The sequence below is a fragment of the Lemur catta genome, chromosome 9 (genome assembly GCF_020740605.2).
Source record: "Lemur catta isolate mLemCat1 chromosome 9, mLemCat1.pri, whole genome shotgun sequence".
Taxonomy (NCBI): Eukaryota; Metazoa; Chordata; class Mammalia; order Primates; family Lemuridae; genus Lemur; species Lemur catta.
The window spans coordinates 17,260,143-17,268,735 of record NC_059136.1 but is presented as its reverse complement, the minus strand read 5'-3'; positions in this window follow the sequence as shown (position 1 = coordinate 17,268,735).

The window sequence follows — 8,593 nt, the reverse complement described above, 5'->3', positions numbered from 1 at the left end:
ATAGTTAAAAAAAAAAAAAAGAAAAGAAAAGAAAAGAAAAGGAAAAAAAAATGACTTTCTTTATGAGACCATTATGCTCAATGAAAACGATGTACTGCTTCTTACAGCACTCCTGGGAGCTCCTTAATGAGTCGGAAACACAAAGCCATTTTGACATGTGATGCTGGAAGTCAGCTAGGTTCATTCAGAGCTAAGTGACCTGATCCACACACCAGCTAACAGTAAATGTGATTCAATTTTACATCTCACCAAAATGACCAAATACCACTGTGAGGGGCAAAGGAAGAGGATTCCAGGCAAAGAGAACAGCATGTGCAAAGGCCCTGGAATAAGAATGAGAGTGGCAGTTCCTAGCTACCAAAAGCCAAGGTGCAGGAGAGCAGAGAGCGCAGAAAGACACAGCGAGTATCACAAGATGGCCCAAATATGACAGGGGAAGAGTTGGAAGGAAGGGAATGCTGTGAGCCAAGGTCAAAATCCCTCTGGCTGCAGCGTGGCAAGTGGATAAGAGAAGAATCACAATGAATATGGGGGAAGAAGCTACGAAAGGCACCCAGAAAAGAAACAACGTGACTTGGCCCCAGGTGAAAGCAATGGAGATAGGATAAGTGGATAGATTCCAGAGAGATCAAGATATCAAACCAATGCTCTAGAGGAGCAGTTCTCCACGTGTGGTCCCAGAACAGCAGCCTCAGCTGAGGACTTCATAGGATACAAATTCTCAGGCTTACCCCAGACTTGCTAAATCAGACTCTGAGGTTTCTGAGCAACTGGGGTTTTCGCAAGCCCTCTGGGGGATTCTGACTCTTGCTCAAGTGTGAGATTCACTGGGCCAGATGATGGAAAGAGAAAAGAAACTACAAAGAGGGCTCCTGAGCAGGGGGGGGCTCTCACTCAGGGCCTGGGTGTTAGCTGTTGCTCTTTCAGGGCAAGAGAAAACCCTGGTAAGCAGTGAGCAAAAGACAGTAAAAGCCCTTCTTAAACAAAACGTGAATCTCCAATTTTCATTTGAAGGATACACTTGACAACATAAAAATTAAATATTTCTATATGGCAAGACTTCTCAACAAAAATTTATTAATAGATGAGCAACAGAGGGAGAGAAGATAATTGTAAGATTTACAACAGGGGGGGGAAAGCCACTATCTCTAATATACAAAGAAGTCCATGAGAAAATGTGATAGAAAATAGGAGAAAGCACTTTGGGAGGCCAATGCAGGAGGATTGCTTGAGGCCCGGAATTCTGGATGGCCTGGGCAACATAGCCAGACTCTGTCTCCACAAAAGAAAAATCTTATATAACTTACCTAGGCATGGCAGAGCACACCTGTAGTCCCAGCTACACAGGAGGCTGAGGTGGGAGGATTGCTTGAGCCACATGTTGGAGCTATGATTGTGCCACTGCACTCCAGCCTGAGCAATAGAGAGAGACCCTGCCTCTAAAAAAGAAAGAAAACTGGATTAAAGGTTGTGAAAGGGCATTTCACACTATGGAGAAATACTGACCAATAACGAATTAAAAGATAATCAGTCATATTAGTAACTAAGGTAATCCAAATTAAAGCAGCAATGAAGTTTTTGCCTATCAGAAGCCATGAGAATTTTTTTAGGACCAGTGACATCCAGTACTCTCTAATAGGGTTTCAGGAAATGGGCAAATGGATAATGTTCTACATTATAACTGAGATTACAAATTGGAACAATCTCTGGTAATTTGATAGTGTCTTTTACAACTTAAAAATATTCATCCTCTGTGCTGGGGGTGAGGGGAGGAATTTCTATGAGATACATAGCACAATAATTTTTGAAAGAGATAAAATAAACTTTAAGACAGTTTAATTTCTATGTAGATGCCTTCTACATAGAAATGTTGTATCAAGTAAATCTCAATTTGTTTTCAAAGTAATTCTGTTATAAATCCCTGAAGTCATTATACATCTCACCCTAGGAATTATAATATTTAGCAGTAAAAGAAAAAAGCACTGAAAAAGAGTAAACTACTCAGAAGATTTCAAACATTTTATTCTGAAATTCAATGTGGAATTTAACTGAAGTATTTTTATTTCTCTTGGCAAAGTGTTTCAACAGAGAGCTATTTCCCCAGGGAAAAAAGAAAACCTTTTATTCCCTATTAAATCTGGTCCATTCTGAAGAAGCCGATTAGAAAGGAGAAGTGAGTGCCTGGCGCTCCGAGGAGTGCTGTCCCGTAGCGATGGTGTGACCAGGCCCCCAAGGGCTGGATCAAGCGCTGCGAGTCAAGGGCACATAAGAAAGACAAAGCTCCCGCCTCCGGCAAAGGTCTGGGCTCTACACAGGGTCATATGTACATGGTGACATGAACAGTGGTCTTTATAGGGGTATTCAAATGCAGGCTCACCTCAAACACTCTCAGCTTAGAAATGTACACAGAAAGAATGTTCACATTGAGACAATATCTTACAGTTCATGTGAAGCTCAGATGTCACTGAGCAGTGCCCACCCACCGCCAGCCTGTGTGTCTTTCTCAGAGAGCAAATGATGGACCAAAATGTGGTCTGGCAAGTGTAAAATTGGAGGAAGGAGATTTTCAGGCTCCTTGGGAATATTACTTTTCTAAACACATAGTCAATTAATTGCTGCTTTGAATGATAATCATAGACCCAGTGAAAGTAAGGTGGCCACCCACCCGTCTATCCCTTGCTTACAATTTCTTGTGTGCCCTCTGAGGGACAGTTTATGCACATACAAACACTGCCTTTACATGGAAATACCGATGTCGTACTATTCACATTCTTCTGCCCTTGCCTTATTTAACTTAACCATATATTTCAGAAATTGGTCCACATCAGTGTATCTAGATCTGGCTCATTTTAAAAATCATTTTATTTTAAATAAAACATGGATACCAAAAACCATACAAATGAAATATACTGCTTAATGAATTACTAGAAGACAAACACTACCTAGAGCAGGAAATAGAACTTTGCCAACTGCCCCAGAAGCGCCTCCACATACCCCACCCAAATCGCTGCCTCCTCCTTCCCACCACAAGTAGCATTCCTTTGACTCGCTTTAGTTTTTCTTTTTATAGCTTTAGCACCCAAATGTGCTCCCCTAGACCTTTATTACTCTAGTCCTACCTATTTTAAAAAATGTTTTGATATGTCTTTTAAATCTCTCTTAATCTGCAGGTTTCTCCTCACCTGTTTCATTTCTTTACAGTTTATCCATTGAATCTGGGCTAGCTGATAAGTAGTTTCCCATAATCTGGCTTTTTAACGAAGACTCACTTTTCTTCATCTGCCTGGTTACCCTGTGAGTATAGCTCATACAGGGAAGGCAGGAATGTGCTGGATTTTTTCCTTTCATTTCCCTGTTTCCAAGTGGAAGAGCTGATATCCTTATATCCTCTGAAGGTTACCAATTCTTGCTTTAATATCATCATGAATTCACAGATTTAAACATATTTGATGGATTTCAATCCATTTCCTTTATTATCCTATTGAAGCTGAAATTACTCATCTTAGGCTTCTTCTGTTAATAGTTGGTTCCTGAGTCCCTTTGGTCTGACCCTAGATAGCTTCTTTGCCATCTAGTGTGACAAAGTATTCCAGCCTCTTACACATTTCCTATTCCAGACTTCAAATCAATCATTTTGAATCCCTGGTTTCTTTTGCTGGGTAGTGGTAGCCCAGTCTTGAACTTCCTAGCCATTCACAATTGTGAGTCAAATAAGACTTTTTTTCTTTATAAATTATCCACTGTCAGGTATTCCTTTATAGAAACACAAAATCGACTAAGATGGAGGAGAAGAAGTCCTAAGATCTGCCACTGACAAGCTGGACACCCCAGAGAGCTGATTCTGTAAGTTCCGATCCGAGTCTGAAAGCAGGAGCAAAGGGATGTCTCAGCTTGAAGACAGTCAGGCAGAGAGTGCACATTCTCTCTTATGTCACCTTTTGTTCTACTAGGGAGGGTGATCTGCTTTACCCAGCCCATCTCATCCAGAGACATCCTCACATCCAGAATAATGTTTAACTAAATATCTAGGCACCCTGTGGTCCAGTCAAGTTGACACATAAAATTAACTATCACAATATCAATATTTCCAATCTAAATTTGACACCATGGGTCTTTCATGCAACCTTCTCTCTCTTACATCTGCATTGCTTTCCTTTCGTATGGAAAATCCTGATTCTCAGGGACACAGTGATGGTGGAATTAGAATATCCCAAACTCTTTTGTTTTACCTTATATCACACATACAACATATTCAGAATAATAGAATAACAATACTATCAGCAACATGATTACTGAAAACATTTAAAAATTTTTTGTTCATACATTCTCCACATTCTCCTGCCCTTTTTTCATAGCTGTATTATATCTACATTCTTAGATCCTATGGCCATTACCTTCTACACTCTTCTCCACCTTCATTTCATCTTAGTTCTACAGAGGACCAGCTAGTGAACGCCCATCCCAGTTCTCATGCCGATGCCTATCTGGCCACTCTGATTAGTCTGAAGCTTGCTCTGTAGACGATTCCTCAGGAACGGCTCATGGAAACAATATTCCATGAGTTCTTACATGTTGGTAGTCATTTGCTGTGCCCTTTATACTGGACAGTCAGTTTTGCTGGGTATGAAATCCTTGGCTTTTACTTTCTTTCCTTGAGTATCTTAAATATGTTAATCCATTGTCCTTTGGCATAAAGTGTTACTGTCAAAAAAAGCTGTTGCCTGGTGATAGTCTATTTTTCTTTTCCTTCTAAGTCACATAAGACTCTCTCTTTCTGTAGATGTCCAAAGAATTTTTCGAGAGATTCAAAGGATTTTTTTTCTTTTTCTTTAAACTCTAATAACTTCACTAAGATATGTCCTGATGGTGGTCCTTCTGGGCCAATATTCTCAAGTATGCATTATACTCTTTCAATATATGCTTTCAAATCTTTTACGTCAAGGAAGTTTTCTTGGATTATAACTCTTAGTATTTGCTCTATTCTCTTGCTTTGGTTTTCTTCTTGAGGAACACCTGTTATTCATATTTGCAATATCCTTCAACGTTCATTGCTTTCTCTTAAATCCTTTTTCTTTCATTCTTTTTTATTTTTTTTTTCTCTTTTTCACCTTCTGTTTCCTTTGAGGCATTACCCTCTGTGTGTGTTTGCTTTTGTATTCCTTTTAGTTTAGTCTTCTTAGTGAATGAGTTTTTTCTTTAAGTTCTGTTTGTTTTTTTTTCCTGAGTTGTCACCTCACTTCCAAGTGTTTCTGATTCTGATGGATGCTCTTATTTCATATCTATCATTTACTTAATGTTTTTTTCTGAAATAGATCAAAACTAAAGCTTAATGTTTTATGAGCATGTCTCTGGTGTGACCTCGCTGTCAGTTGCAGTGTTACTCTGCTCTTTATTCTCTCTGGTTTGTTAAATAGCTTCGTATAGGATTGAATTTGATACTCTTCTGGTGCTTGTTTTTTTCATGTGAAATCAAGTTTTCCTGAACTTTTAGAATAAGGGAAGTTTCAGAAAAGCTTTTCAAGCTTCACAGGGCACCCACTTCTGTGTTCAAAAATAGAGCCGCCTGCTTTCTGGGATTTCCTGGCTAATCCATTCCCCCGATTCAGACTGAAGCTGCTTTCTCATCCGTGTCTGCTCAATTTTGATTCCTCTCTCAGCACTTTCTCCTGAGCATTATGGCCCTGTCCTGGTCAGTCTTGAAAGTTCCTCTGGGCCCGGCTACTCCTGCCTCCTCCTGCCTTCTAACTGTGGACACTGACACTACCCTGAGCTGAACAGTCTACCCTCCCAGCTCCATCTGCTCTTCTCAAATTGGCCCACAGTGCTTTCTAGTGAATTCCTAGTCTATTGGGGGGTTATTCTGTTCTCAGGTCCATCAATTCCCACCCCCTTGCTTCCTAACTTCTTTCAACTCCTAAAACCTGGATACTATGCAAGTCTTGAGGCTATTGGTGGTTTATATATGTTGTGGTCAGTGGGGATAATTGGTTGCCTAGCTTTGTTATAAATATTTTCCTTTGAGTTTGGATTTTGCCATCTAGTTTCTCTGTGTCTGTATGAAGATTTGAAGAAACTGAAACATTGTGCCCCTTGCACAGGATCTCTATAACGGCACCATGTTTATTTAATCAGTCCCCTATTGATGGACATGTAGGTTGTTTATGAATTTTGCTGTCACAACCAAGTCACCCTATTATGGTTTGAATGTTTGTCTCCTCCCAAATTTATGTTGAAATTTAGTTGCCATTGTAACAGTAATAAGAGGTGAGATCTCTAAGAGGTGATTAGGCCATGAGGGTTCTTGTAAATGAATTAATGCCATTATCACAGGAGAGGGTTCACCACCTCTTGCTCTCTCTTTCTCTCTCACCCTGTCTTTGCCATCCCATCATGCAATGATGTAGGCCCTTGCCAAAGGCTGGCCCCTCAATCTTGGACTTTTTGGCCTTCAGAACCATGAGCCAATATATTTCTGTTCATTATAAATTACCCAGTCTGTGGTATTCTGTTGTAGCAGCACACAATGGAATACGACACACCCTTTACACAATTGCATAAATATATCTGTAGAATAGATTTCTAGAGGTGAAATAGTTGAATTAAAGGATATGAACACAGCAGGTGCTTAAAAAAATCTTTGTTGATTTGAATTAGAAAACGTATTCACCACAATAGTCATGAACTTGTCCTGGTCCACAGACCAGGCTGACTCCTACTGAGAGCAATGTACTTGAAATACACCACTAAGCACAGTTCTGGGGCTCCTTGGGTAGAAGACAGAGGAAGCAAAAAACACATTGATTCACTCCTGCAGTCAGCAATCATGGACTGGCGTATGTGTTCCAGACTCTCCCCAGGCTGGGGACACAGCAGAGGTCTTGCTCCTGGCAGAGCTCACGGTTCAGAGGGGAGATGTTTTGTCGTTTGGGTACTACCTTGAGAGTTAAATGATTGCTATCCTTCATACTCACAATTCAGCAGCACTGCATAAAACACACCATCCAGTCTTTGTCTACACTTAGAAAACTGCAGGGTAAACCCCAGTGCGGAGCTGGGGAGGAGAAAACTATCCAGGAAGAATACTTAGATGTCACCTGTCCATTTGGTCATATGCCATTTCTGATAGTCCATCCAAAACTTCCTCTTTAGAACACGCCCAAGGTTTTCTGTAAGTGGATGAGCCTGCTTCAGGGGGACACTCTGAGGCTTGGTCCCTGTTGGCACTGGGATACAAATATGGTAAATTTTAAATGCATCAGCCAAAGCCAGAATGAAAAATAGTAAAAATAGTGTACATTGCTTCAGCTTCATCCAAGTTTATTCTCTTTCCCAGAAAACCAGCTTCCATTCTGATGTCCCTAATGCTGTCAACGATGCCATCATTCCCCAAGTCCAGGGTCAACAAATGCAGAGTGAGATCCTTGGCCCATGGTGGAGAGCTCCACTTGGCCATGACACTCTTTCCCAGATCAGCCTTGCAATGTTTCTCAACATGGTGCTCTGGGCAGCCTCTGCAAATGGATAGCTGACAGCATCCAAGTTGAATCTCATTTCCCATCCCCTATGTGACTACTCTGCACTGACATCTTGGACTCTTCTTTCTTATTTATTCCCCTGCCATGAATCAGTCCCCAAGTCCCAGTCTATTGCGACAATCCCTTCATCATCTCTATACTTTCTCTATTTTTTTCTGATCAACCTCCGTAAGGTCTGCTACCAGATTAATCTGTCACCCCTTTGAAGCCATGATTCATGTGCCCTGCTCTCAGACAGATGTCATGCTCAAAGAAATGCAGCCCAGTGTCCACTTGCATTGTTTAAAATTGCTCAGGTTCTTTACATTTCTTTAGCACCATGCAGGGGATACTGTGCCCATAGAAACATTTCTCAAAAACCCTCCTTTTCTGTGTCCCACTCCCATCACTTCCTGGGGCTTCTCCTGTGCTTTTGCTTCCAAACTCCCCCAATCCCCAGACCTGGACTCTAAGACTCTTCTTACTCCACACCCACCTCCCCCTTCTCTGGACTTTGCACTACAAAAGCCCACAGAATCAGCACGGAAATGACCCAACCTTCTTTTGAGAGCTGGGGGAGAAGAAACCTAGTGGGGCAAGCCATTGTATCAGACAGATAGAGGTACCTTAAAACTTATAAAATTTCAAAAAAATCTTTTTAAAGCCTGGACTCAGTGGCTTATACCTATAATTCTAGCACACTGGGAGGCCGAGGTGGAAGGATTACTTGAGCTCAGAGTTTGAGACCAGCCTCAGCAAGAGTGAAACCCCATCTCTAAAAAAAAACTAGAAAAATTAGCCAGGCATGGTGGTGCACCTCTATAGTCCCAGCTACTTGGGAGGCTGAGGCAGAAGGATCGTTTGAGCCAGGAGTTTGAGGTTGCTGTGAGCTATGATAACACCACCACACTCTAGCCCTGGTGACATAGCGAGACTCTGTCTCAAAAACAAAAAAAAAAAAAAAAATGTTTTTAAAAAGAAAACCACTTTGTATATGTAATTTTTCCTACTCCTTGACATAGGTGTTCCCATAATTCCCTAGCATCTCATGGACAGTGTTCACACTCCTGGCCTGGGAG